Source organism: Bubalus bubalis, chromosome 16 (genome assembly GCF_019923935.1).
Source record: "Bubalus bubalis isolate 160015118507 breed Murrah chromosome 16, NDDB_SH_1, whole genome shotgun sequence".
Lineage (NCBI taxonomy): Eukaryota > Metazoa > Chordata > Mammalia > Artiodactyla > Bovidae > Bubalus > Bubalus bubalis.
The window spans coordinates 3,989,649-4,003,069 of record NC_059172.1 but is presented as its reverse complement, the minus strand read 5'-3'; the positions used below and the strand labels follow the sequence as shown (position 1 = coordinate 4,003,069).

The following is a 13,421-nucleotide window of genomic DNA, read 5'->3' as shown; positions in this document are numbered from 1 at the left end:
CCTGGGCCTTGGCCTCCTTCTCCTGTTCTCTGTTACAAAAGGTATTGGTGGCTGTCTGGACCATCTCGTCTAAAGAGGCAGCAGGGTCCTGCTGTTGTAGCTGCTGTAACTTAATTTTGATATCTGATGCACATTGGGACAGGAATTTGTCCTTTAAAATCACCCGTCCCTCGTAAGAGTCTAAGTCCAGGTTGGTAAACTTTTGGAGTGTCTCTTTTAGACTCTCCAGAAAGGCAGTGGGGTTCTCATTGGGCTCCTGAGTTATTGCTGAGACCCGGGCATAGCTAATTACTTTTTGTTGGGCTGCTTTCAGTCCTGCCTTCACACAGATTAGAAAATTATCTCTTCCCAGATGTGCTCAGGGTCATTATAATTTCAATTAGGATCGGAGGAGGGGACTGCAGTTTCCCCTACTGGGTATCTGTCACTGGACATGTGGAGCCCTGTTGCATACCTCTGGGCTTCCTTTAAGACTCTGGTATGTTCAGGATCAGATAAAGTTTGGCTAAATATGACCATGATGTCTTTCCACATCAAGTCAAAGGCCAAGGTAATATGTTGGAATGTATCTATATATTTGCCTGGGTCATCTGTATAGCTTCCCAGGTCTTGTTTGGTCTGCCTTAGTTCTAAGAGGGAGAAGGGCTTATGGACCAGGGTTGGTCCGAATTTTCCTCCAGTTTCAATTAAGGGACATACTCGACCTGGCTTTTGTGGAGGAGATGCTCCCGGATATGGAGGCACGTTTGGGTACGAGGAAGGAGCACCAGGCAACTCGGGAGCTGTGGGAGGTGAGCCTTCATGAGGGGGTTCCTTTTCTTGGTTGCCTGTGCCTAACACCATTTGCCTAGTGGGCTCACTTTTAGGGCGTACTACAATCCCATACTTAAGACAGAGTTCCTTCATATCTCTAAGTCGGAAGAAAATTTGGACATAAGGGATCTCTGTCCATTTCCCTCATCTTTTGCAGAATAATTCTAATTGCAGGATGGTATTGTAATTTAAAGTTCCATCCTCAGGCCAGTGTTCCTCGTCCCCCAGTGGATACTGTGGCCACGCAGTGGCACAAAAGAATTTCAAACGACTTCTCCTTAGAGCTAGAGGGTCAAACAGCTTCCAGTTATCAAGGATACATTTCAAGGGCGTCTGCCAGGAAGTGGATTGGTTATTTCCCATCTGAAAGACAGTCATGACAGGGAGAAAAGAAAAAGACCTCTTTCAATTTCCTTAAGGGTGAATCTTTCTGAAGCTTATCCTACCCAGAACTGTTGCAACCTGAGAGCCAGGCATCCCCGGGTCAGGGTGCAGATCCCCAGGCAGGCTGAGTCGTGACAGCCTCCTAGAGATCGAATTCCCAGGCAGGTCGAGGCTTGACGACCTCCTGGAATCCCTGGGACTAGAGGATCCCCGAGCAGGTTGAGGCGTGACAACCTCTCGAAGACTGATCCCTAGGCAGGTCAAGGCGTGATGACCTTCTGGGACCCCCCGGACTGGAGTTTGGGTGTCCCCAAGATCTCCAGTGTGACCAGTGCTGGGTAGAATTAAGAGGTTTGTAACTCATTGCTAGTTTGCCTACCATGGACGGGAATAGATATGATGTAAGTTCATCCTACCCAGAACTGGGCAGGTCGAGGCGTGATGACCTCCTGGGACCCCTGGGACTAGAGGATCCCCAAACAGGTTTAGGCGTGACAACCTTTCGAAGACCGATCCCTAGGCAGGTCAAGGCGTGATGACCTCCTGGGACCCCCGGGACTGGAGTTTGGGTGTCCCCAAGATCTCCAGTGTGACCAGTGCTGGGTAGAATTAAGAGATTTGACAGGAATACATATGATGTAAGTTCATCCTACCCAGAACTGTTGCAACCTGAGAGCCAGGCATCCCCAGGTCAGGGTGCAGATCCTCAGGCAGGCTGAGGCATGACAGCCTCCTAGAGATTGAATCCCCGGGCAGGTCGAGGCGTGACGGCCTCCCGAGGATTGGGTCCCTGGGCAGGTCAAGGCGTTATGACCTGTTGGGACCCCGGGACTAAAGGATCCCTGAGCAGGTTGAGGCGTGACAACCTTTTGAAGACTGATCCTTAGGCAGGTCAAGGCGTGATGACCTCCTGGGGCCCCCTGGGCTGGAGTTTGGGCGTCCCCAAGATCTCCAGTGTGACCAGTATTGGGTAGGATTAGGGGGTCAGATATTATAGAGTATTTCCCTCCCAAGGCCAGCTATTTTCTGGTTGTCTCTCTAGAAGATTGTAGAGGTAGTCTTGTGGGTCTGGATGGGGCTCAGGAAAAAAGCATGAAACAGGAGGGAAGGGGGCAGAGCACAACCTTTGAAAGAATGACATAGCACAAGGGTATAATGTAAACCAATTAAAATCAATTGGGTCCAAGATGACAAGTCAAATTCAAGTAAACCTTAATCCCCAATCTATAAGCCAACAGACCCACCCAGAGGTGGCAGGACAGCTCCAAGGCACAAGGTCAAAAGAGGGAGGAGTGGGTGGTTCCCCAATGGCTGGGATGATCCTCTCACTCATTAGCATATGAATTCCATCCCCTCACAAAACCTAGCCAGGCCTAATACCGTGGCCGCAGCCCTTGCCCTTGGCAATGGTTCACACCCTGAAGGGTGGCTTCTCTCTGGATCCTTACAAATCTACCTCGTATCACTTTGTCTCTCAATGAATTTTTGCAATGAGACATCAGAGCCTGAGTTTCATTAGTTTTGGCCGGGCTTGAGTCCTGGGAGTGAGCTGAAGGACAGGAGGAAAAAGCAGTGGGAAAAACGTGCCAAGGAATCCCTTTTATAGCCTGCCGGAAAATTTGCTAAATATCTGACCGGTGCTCACAGTTTCATTGGTCTGATCCTTGGCACAGAGAAGAAAAAGGACAGAAGAACGCCCACCGGCTTGTGTAACAGCTACTGGGGCTCAGCAGATAGAGCCTTTGGGACATGCTGAGGAGTAGCCTCTCCTGAGTCCCTCAATTGTGCCCCTGCCGCCTGCCTGTTCACGGGAGGTTTGAGGAAACAAGAAACGAGAGATTGTAAAGGTCCCTCCAGCCATAGGAGCGAGGACCTCTTACCTTAACCGGAGGTCTTCTGGAATCTGAGACTGGGCCACGTGAGCTTTCTGCTGAGTTCGTTTTTTGCTGTCCTATTTTCCAGCACGATGGGCCTTCCCTTGTGCTGGGTTTCTTCGCCTTCCGCTTGTAGCACAGGAGCTTCGCTGAGTTGGGCTCCTGTTGTGCTTGGCCTCTTCCACGCAGAGATTGTTTCAGCCAGGTTATATCCGAGTCACGGCACCATAGATGTCACGCGAGTGTATGTTCCTCGGTTCTTTGTCTTATCACAACAAAGATTTGGAGTGATGGACATTAAAGCCCTCGGCGTGTCACAGGTCTTGGGTCTTGGACCAACCGTGCTACAGCTCTTAGGCAAATCAGTGTTACAGCTCTATTTTATTTAGAAGATAGCAGGAGAGTGAGAGAGAGAGAGAGAGAGAGAAAAGAGCGCATGCACGCAGGAGAGAGAGTCCAAGAGAAAGTGCTTTGGCTCCTCCTTTTATATGTTTTTTCCTCCACCTGGGCCTGCCCTATGCAAATTGGGCTTAGCCAGGAGTGCTGTTTGTTCTGCCTGGAGTCTTCACTCTGGTCCTCGGACCTTCCTTTGACCTTCCTTGTCTTTTAGCCACCGCCATTTTGGACTCCTTTTCCCTATTCTACCTACCTAACATTTATATATACATATATAGCTTTGTATTATTAATATATGTTAAAAAGTAATAAAGTATACTTAGCTCAGAGAGCTATTTTTGAAAAAGTGGATTAAATAAAACATGCAAAATGCCTCCTATATATTAAGTGCTCACTAAAACTCACTGCTCCTTTTATTCTTTCATCTAGTAGGTTTTTCGTAAATCTGAGGTCACCATTTGTTTCTGATTCACTGTGATTCCATGGCATCATAACATACCTTTATTAAAGAATTTCAGATCATAATATTATTTCCCAACATAAAACAATGTGAGCTTCCCCAGTGCTTATCAGAGTACCTGGAGGGCGTGGGAGATGTGCTAGATACTTGAATAAATAAATTAGCAGTAGAGAAAATTAGCATTATAATTCCAACCATGCTTTCACCAATCACACATCATCCCTGGACAGTATCTTTGTGCAGTTATGAAGACAATACATATGTCTGATTCTCAACAAAGAAATATGGAGAGAGCAAGAGTACCAACAAAAGTACAAACAACAATAAAGTCAGTGACACAATCTTAGGTGTTGCTGTGATCTTACTGGAAATAGGAGCTTTAGGCTGGAGACAAGATTCAAAAACATGCCATCTTGTCTTCAAATACTGAAAGAGCTGTTATGACAAAGGGCTGTTGTGAACAACAATGGTTTCACTTTTTTCATTGAGCCACCCCCAAAGACAGATGGTATCCTTGAGGATTTCAGCCATAAGTTCATCTACTTAAGCTAAGAAGGTAAGGATATTTTCAACAATTAGAAAATTCCAAGAGTAGTTGCTTTTGGAGGTACAAAGATCCACAACATTTTAGGGGACCCAGACAGGCAGTGATTGGATGGCAATTTAACAGCAATATTTCAGAACCAATGAGGAAAAGAAGTTGAGAAATTATCAGCAGAACTTGAGCTTCTGTCATCTTATTAAGTACGTTATTCTAATTCAGAGTAACAGAATTATTTTATTTTCTCAATTCCATCTGAACATAATTCAAGATGTAATAGATACAGAGCCTATTAACATGGATAAATCCCTAATCAGTGTTTTCGACTCATCCAAGAGGAAAGGGAAAAGAGGAATGGATTATTTCAAATGACCAACAGAAAGTCAAGGCAGAGGACACTGGGAAGGTCATCTGAGCCCTGGAAGCCTCAGTACTCAGTGTGGGAGTCAGCTGCACCTGCATCGCTTGGAAGTGTATCAGAAATGCAGAATCTGAAGCTGTGCTCCAGCTTAACCGAACCTACATTTTAACAAGATCCACAGATGATACATACACACATTAAATATTTAAGCACAAGCATAATCACCCACATTTCCCTACATGTGAGCTTCCCAGTGAATCACCTGTGTAAACAAGGGTACTGAAATGTCATTGTCTTATGACATTGAACAATATTAAATATAAAATCGAATTCCCTTTATAGCGTAATCATGGTAGGCCAAAGTATTTGCAGTTGCATATTTTATCTCTGCCATAAATTATCTGTGGAAGATCCGTGGGGATTGTGTTTGCTTTAGTCAAATGGTGACTGTCATTTCATGATAGTTCTTACAGAAGTCTAAGCTTCCAACAGAAGCATGAGCCATTTCAGATTGTATTTTTATTTGCTTACAAATTAGTGAATATAATATAGGAAAAATAATGAAATACAGTTTTTAAATAATCAGTTTTGACAAAGCGTTTGTCAAAACACACCAGTAATGGAATACCAGTCAAGTTACATCCCTAGATCTTCATTAAAATGGAGAGATTTATGAATATTTTAACAACTCAAATAGGCCAAATTAACCTGCTATCCATGTTTAAGAATCACTTGTTTAGTGTGAAGCACACAAGAGAATATCTAAGTTAAGCTGTTCTGTTTGGAGGGCTTTTAAAACTAATTTTGGCCAAGTACTTATCATATCATTTTATGAATCTGGCTTATCAGCAAGCTCACCTCTTTGGTAAAGTCTTTTATTCATCTATTTTAATTACTTCAGAATGATACCAAAATGTGTGGACTTCTAGCCTTAGGCAAGCATAATTATCTCTAGTACACTGTTCTTTAAGCATCATCAATTCTTACTGTGTTCCCTTCAAGATGGGTGGCCTCTGTCCTGATTCACCTGGGTTCTCCTAACACATGCGAAATAATTCCTTGCCCTTTTCTGGCTCCCATACTGCACAGTATGATGCACATATTTTCCTTGAAAGTTTTGAGTCAATTGCACTTGTTCCCCAAAGAAACCTGAACCTCAAGGGTCTATATCCATAGAAGAGAAATTAAAGTAAAACAGATACAGAGTTTGACCCAACATTACCTCACAATAGGACTTTTTTTCTCAAAAGAAGATCTCTAAAGAAAAAAAATACTCTCATTTTGGGACCATCTTTGAAAAGTGAAGCAGATTTCTACTGAAAATGAAGCACTGAATGCTGAGATAAAAACTCAAAGTTAAAAAACTATTTCTGAAAGTTGATACAGATTGCTTTGGGAGATGGAACATAAATGAGGGAAAATCAAATATATAACACTAACTATACACAACACTTTGGAATATCTTGCTTTAGGTTTATTTAGACCGACTAGGGAAAGTCCATCCAGTAGTCATGTATAGATGTGAGAGTTGGATCATAGAGGCTGAGCACCAAAGAACTGACACTTTTGAACTGTGGTGTCAGAGAAGACTCTTGAGAGTCCCTTGGACTGCAAGGAGATCAAACCAATCAATCCTAAAGGAAATCAGTCCTGAATAGTCATTGGAAGGACTGAAGCTGAAACTCCAATACTTTGGCCGCCTGATGTGAAGAGCTGACTCAATGGAAAAGACGCTGATCCTGGGAAAGACTGAAAGCAGGAGGAGAAGGGGACGACGGAGGATGAGCTGGTTAAATGGCATCATGGAATGGATGGACATGAGTTTAAGCAAGCTCCAGGAGATGGTGAAGGGTAAGGAAGCCTGAGTGCTTCAGTCCATGGGTTCACAAAGTGTCGGACATGACTGAGCAACTGAACAACAACAGGGGAAATCCCCAGTTGAGGAATGGGCTCCCAGAGACCACTTGCCAATATACTTTTAAGTATATAATATACTCATACTAAGTTGCTTCAGTCATGTCTGACTCTTTGCAACCCTATGGACTTGTAATCCACCAGGTTCCTCTGTCCGTGGGGTTCACCATTCAAGAATAATGGAGTGAGTAGCCACGCCCTCTCCAGGGGATGTTCCCGATCCAGGATCAAACATGCATCTCTTGGGTCTCCTGCACTGATAGGCAGGTTCTTTATTACTAGCACCACCTGGGAAGCTGTTTGGGGTCAAAAACTTATTTTCAAATACACCACAGTACTTGGTACTTCTAGGAGAAACCAGTTAATCAAAGCCTAACTTGACAGGGTATTATTAGAGTTTAACTGACCTATGGGAAGGGAGAGGGCCCACTTCAGCTTCCTCTGAACTTCCACGTGGGAGAAGGGAAATACCCAACTCCAGCTCACTCTAACCTTCTTAGGCCAACTAATGGGCGTGAGGAGACCCTGTAAAACAATTGTGAAGTTTACAATTCAGATACATCAGTTCACTAAAAGACTGAGACCTAATCATAGGACATAGAATACTTCTCTCCCCACACACCTCACACCACAGTAGCAGAGACCTATTTACAGCAATTCCTTTTACTCAGTGCATTATGTCTGGCTATCAAGAGAGAAAAAAAAAAAAACACAGAATGTCTAAGGACTGTGGGATAACTCAAAAGGTGTAACACATGCACAATGGTAATATCTGGAGAAGTATTTCAAACAAAATGACTAAGAATTTCCCCACTAATGTCAGACACCAAACCACAGATCCAGGGAACTCAGAGAACAGAAGTGGGATAAATGCCAAAAATGAACGATAACTATACTTATAAAATTTTCAAACTTTGAAAATCAATAGTAAAGAAAAAAATCTGGAAAGAAGCCAGGGGCAAAAAAAATATCACCTACAGAGAAACAAAAGTAGGGATTACATCGGAACTCTTCTGAGAAACTATACCTTATGAAAATTATTACCTCCTCCCAGGCACTAGCACTGCCAATCAGGTGAATAAGTGTGTGGATGCCATAATTGACATTTAATTTTCCTGCTACTGATATTGAGACTCAGCCTTTTTTTTACAAAATAAGGAGAACCACTTACAGACTTATAGCGTGAACAAAAATGCAGCTCCAACTGAATTTCTGTCACTTCCTAACATGAAGAATCAGCTACAAACATTTCTCACTAATAAAAGCAAAGGAAAATAAAAATGATCTTAACAAACAACATGTTACACTTATAAAGTCTGAAGGAAAAGAATATGATGCTGTAAGGGAAAAATACAGACTGGCTCAAATGAGATTGAAATGTTAGGGTTATTCTCAGAATGAAAGCCACATTAGCCAGTATTTTTAAAAAGTAGTTATCCATGTAAATATGATACAAAAAGTATTCTAGACAGAAGATACATTAGGATTTCAGAAACAGCAACAGCTAGAGCTAGAGAGGACAGTTGGTTTTGAATATATTTGCATATACTTGGGGAAGGAACACAGAGACATTGAGAAAATTTATAATTATCATTTGTTTCCTATCATTCTTCTCTCAATCCCCTTTCAAAATATGTTGCATCATAAATATTTAAGTAAAAATTAAACAGACCTGAACTACTTCAGGTGTCATATTAAGAAATGGAAATCTCAAAAGGTAATGTGATTTGTGATATGCTATATAACAAATACACAGAACAGATGAATTTTAAGGTAAAATTTGATGGAAAAGAAGCTGTTGATCTTTCTAGATAAAAACAGGAAGAATGTATGTTTCCCCTTGTCATACCTTAGTCCACGTTTTAACAATTCTTGTAATATTTGTTTTATATTGGAGTATGTTTGATTAACAATGTGCTAATTTCAGATGTGCTACAAAGTGATTCAGTTATACACATACATATATCTATTCCTTTTCAAATTCTTTTCCCATTTAGGCTATTACAGAATATTGAGCAGAGTTCCCTCTGCTATACATAGGTCTTTATTGGTAATCCTTTTTAAATATATTTTAAATATAGTAGTGTGTATAGGTCAATTCCAAACTCCCAAATTATTCCTTCCCCCACCCACCTTTCCCCTTTGATAACCATAAGTTTGTTTTCTAAAACTGTGATCATGTTTTTGTTTTGTAATTAAGTTTATTTGTATCATTTTTTTTTACATTGTGCATATAAGTGATATCCTATGGTATTTGTCTTTCCCTCTTTGACTGTCTACACTTACTATGATAATTTCCAGGGTTAGTAAAATGATATTGGAAATTTTTACAAGACTGACAATTAGTGATGGTAGTTTCATATCTGGATAAACTTAAGATAATATTTTGTATACCATTCAAATTTCATATTTGCATTTTCACATGTTCAACAATTGTTGACTCACTTTCCATTGCTCAGCTTTTACCAAGGTCCATGAAACCTTTATTAATTAACTCTGGTGAACTTTCCCTTATACCATTTGACTTTCTGGGGAAGATTAGAATGTTATCAATCACTTTTTAATCAATTAATCACAATCTAATCAAAGATTAGAATGTTATCAATCACTTTTTAATCAATTAATCACAATCTAATCAAAGATTAGAATGTTATCAATCACTTTTTCTGTGACATTTCACCACTGCTTTCCCTAGCGTGCACAGACACCTCAGTGATTAAATGTACACTTTTCACCTTGGCTGGGGCAATAAGCATACTCAGTGGCCTGATCATCATGATCTCCTATGTTTGCATCCTGGTGGCCATCCTGAGGATCCAGACTGCCGATGGGAGGACGAAAGAATGCATTAATGTTCTTCTGGATTATGTTACATTTTTACTATATATATATATATATAATATTTTGTATTCCCTATTATTTTCCAAAGGAGAAGACTGAAGAAAAAACAATATAAACAGTAGTTTCAGTATATACAACTGTCAGACCTAGGGATTAAAAAGAGTCTATTTCTCAGTCCAGTATTCTTTTTACCACACATAATCAAATCAACATCTTTGAAGGAGCACAATTAGAATTCTATTTTATCCACCTTTAAAAATAGTTTTCCTTTCAAACTTTCTACTGAATGGATTCTTCACCTCTTTGTTCCTCAAGCTGTAGATAAAAGGGTTCAACATGGGAGTTAATACCGTGTAAAAGAGGGAAATTACTTAACTGATATCTAAGGAGGAACTTGAGCTAGGTTGAACATAAATGAAGAACAGAGTCCCATATAGGATGGAAACAACTCCCAGGTGAAAAGAACAAGTAGAGAAAGCTTTCCTCCTCCCATCGGCAGTCTGGATCCTCAGGATGGCCACCAGGATGCAAACATAGGAGATCATGATGATCAGGCCACTGAGTACGCCTATTGCTCCAGCCAAGGTGAAAAGGGTACATTTAATCACTGAGGTGTCTGTGCACGCTAGGGAAAGCAGTGGTGAAATGTCACAGAAAAAGTGATTGATAACATTTGGACCACAGAAGGGTAAGCAAAACGTCAGTGTGATATGGATCATAGAGCTTATAAGAGCCACAGGATAAGGGCCTATAACCAGCTACACCCAGGCCCTCTGGGATATAATGAGTGTGTACAAAAAGGGCTTACAGATGGCCGTATACCGATCATAGGCCATGGAAGCCAGCAGGAAACATTCAGTTGCCACAAAAAAAAAAAAAAAAAAAAAAAAAACAAGGAACCACATCTGTGCAGCACAACCCATGAAAGAGATGCCCTTTCTGTCCTCAAAGATATTACACAGCATCTTGGGGGCAACGGAAGAAGAGGAACACAAGTCTACAAAGGACAAGTAGCTAAGAAAAAAGTACATAAGAGTGTGGAGCCTGGGATCAATCCCTATGAGAGTGATTATCCCCAAGTTACCCCCTACTGTGACAAGATAGACAAAAAGAAGAATGAAAAAGAGAACAATCTGCTGATAGAGATGATCTGTAAGCCCCGAGAAAAGAAATTCAGTCACTGCTGTCTGATTCTGATCTTCCACTGGTCATTTGTAACCTATGTAAGAAATGAAAAACACATGGCTTTTTTTTAATCCATAAGCACATATAAAATAGTCTTTTAAACTAATTATAGTTTTTTTATTCTAATCTAGATAGGTGGCAGTTACAGAAATAGCATTAGACTGGTTGGCAATATTTCTAGGGACTAGACCCTGTCACTTGTGCACAGACCCTGTAAACTTGGGCAAGTTTATAGTTGATCTTTTTGGATTCAGCATTCTCTGCCTTCAAGAGTCTAACTGCAATATCAAAAACTCCCATGGGTTCTAAAATTGTATTCGATATGAGATTCAATCTTTGTATTTCATCTTTATTGCATGATAGAAAAGAACACCCCCTAAGAATACAGGTACCAGTGATATTGTAAGACACAAAAGAAAATTTAGATCTTGATAACAGACACTGGGATAAGCTAAGTAGAACAGAAATGAAACACTTTCAGTTCCTCTACTGATGGAATGAATAGTGTCATTCAGATATTATGAAGACAACATTCATATCTGTGTACATTAATCTATTCCCTTATGAAAAGAAAGTATTCTAAAGGTAAATGTATACAACTGCCAGAGTGTTGTTTAGCATGAAGAACATTATGTTGTAACACATGACAATTATATTTATGTTTATGTAGGGTTTTCTTGAAAATAGAGACTGGATTCGTTTACTCTTTGACAATTCTGAAGATAGGAGTGGCACAAAAAGCAAAAGGATTTAAAATCGGGGTTAGCCTGAAGAAAATTTCACCAACCATATAATTTGAATACTGGAATATAATGCCTTAGGAGAGACTTAGATGCCCTTCTTTCAAGATTAACTAATCTGTCAAAAAACACATAACAACTTTTTATGGAAACTATATTAAAAAAAACACCTGCATTAAGCTCATCTGACTTAATCTCTAGATTTCTTTTTTATAATTTTATATTATAAATTTATAAATTTATTATTATATTATATATTATATTATTATATTATATTCTAAATTTATAAATTTTATATTATAAATTTATATTATAATTAAATTTTATAATTTTAATTTTATAAATGTATAAATATATTCTGTTAACCAGAATAATAAGATTATTTCCAAAATTTTATAATATTTAAAAACATTTAAGATGTAGATTTTAACAGGTAATATCTCTGTTATTAGGAAAATGTATATAATGTCAAATGTTTAAAATTTTTATTTAGACACAATTTTTGCATGCGTGCATGCTAAGTCATTTCAGTCACATCTAACTCTTTGCAACTCCATGGACTGTAGCTCACCAAGCTCCTCTGTCCATCAGATTCTCCAGGCAAGAATACTAGAGTGGATCGCCACTTCCTCCTCCAAGGGATCTTCCCAAACCAGGGATCGAAACTGCATTGCCTATTATTCTGCTTTGGCAGGAGATTCTTTACCACTAGCACCACCTGGGAAACCCTGACACCATTTTAAGATAAATATTATTTTTCTGACTCATCAATTGAGGAAGACGATACCAAGCTGTTATAATTACAGTAAGAAGCCCAAGGTGTATCAGTATCCATAGCAAAGATTCTAGTTTCAAATCATGTGTATAATCAACTCACTTCCCTCTAAAAGTAAAACAAAACATACCACATTTTGAAGATACAATAATTAGGATGTGGAACATGAAATGCTATGGTATAAAACAATAGTTCAAAAAAGTCTACATCTCTATTTTATTTTTATAATTTAAGAAATTATCTATAGGATTCATTTCACAAGGCAATTGCCTATTAAATGTCAACTAATAATGTCAGTTATTATTTTTAGGAATTTAAACTTGGTTGGGGAGACAGGACTTAGAAAGAAAAAGAAAACTTACATTTCAGACAGATCCAAGACGAAACATGCCCTAGGGTTTCAGAAGAAGGAAGGGTCACTGTGAGCCGAAGTGGTTGGTGAAATTTCTCATCTGAAACGTTTCTCAAAGCATAGCTTTCAAGCAGTGGTTGTGGATGTTATGGGCATTGCAGGCAAGTGTGTGTCATGAGGGTAGGATGCCACACCTGCCACTAACCAGCATGTGAACCTGAACAGGACACATATCCACTTCTGCAAACAAGGAGAATGATCTCTATGCACTTTCCATTTCTGGCATCTATGACCTTAGAATTCTTCTTGGACATTATGCTATCTCTATAATGTTTAAAAAAAAAAAAAAAAGAACAAATTCAGTTTAAAAAGTCAGAAGATTAGTTGCTTAGTGCTCTGAAAAGCTGGACTAAACACCAAAGAGCACTCTCTTTGGAGTACTTGGAAGGTGAGTTTTATATTTCCTAAATCTCCAAGTTCATCCAAAGTCTTTCCACTATATTTCAAATTTTCTTTTTATTCCCAAACTATGGAATACTCACTTCATTAAAAGAATTGTTTTTCCATTCACTGCTTCAAGAGGAATAGCAAAACCCAGGGATTTCTGGTTTCCATCAGAAAGTCAGTGTGGAAGATTTAATTCCCAGCTTGGCAGACAGCTTCTGCAACAAGCACGACGCCCTCAACACTTGGTAAGGAAGATAAGTCTGGATGCTGATGAGTCTGCGGATCAAGAGAGGCACCTTGTCCTGAACACCGACTCACGTGCAGCGCAATTAAAGGAT

At 39.8% G+C, this 13,421-nt stretch overlaps 1 long non-coding RNA gene and 1 pseudogene across 1 annotated transcript; both read right to left on the bottom strand.

The window, feature by feature from the left end:
• Positions 1 to 814: 814 nt before the first annotated feature.
• Positions 815 to 3,663, bottom strand: LOC123329584. Its single transcript, XR_006545144.2, has 2 exons — positions 3,078 to 3,663; positions 815 to 1,176 (listed from the first exon to the last, which is right to left on the bottom strand). It is a non-coding gene; the product is annotated as an uncharacterized LOC123329584 (long non-coding RNA).
• A 6,163-nt stretch (positions 3,664 to 9,826) lies between these two features.
• Positions 9,827 to 12,950, bottom strand: LOC102403772 (annotated as a pseudogene).
• Positions 12,951 to 13,421: the final 471 nt, after the last annotated feature.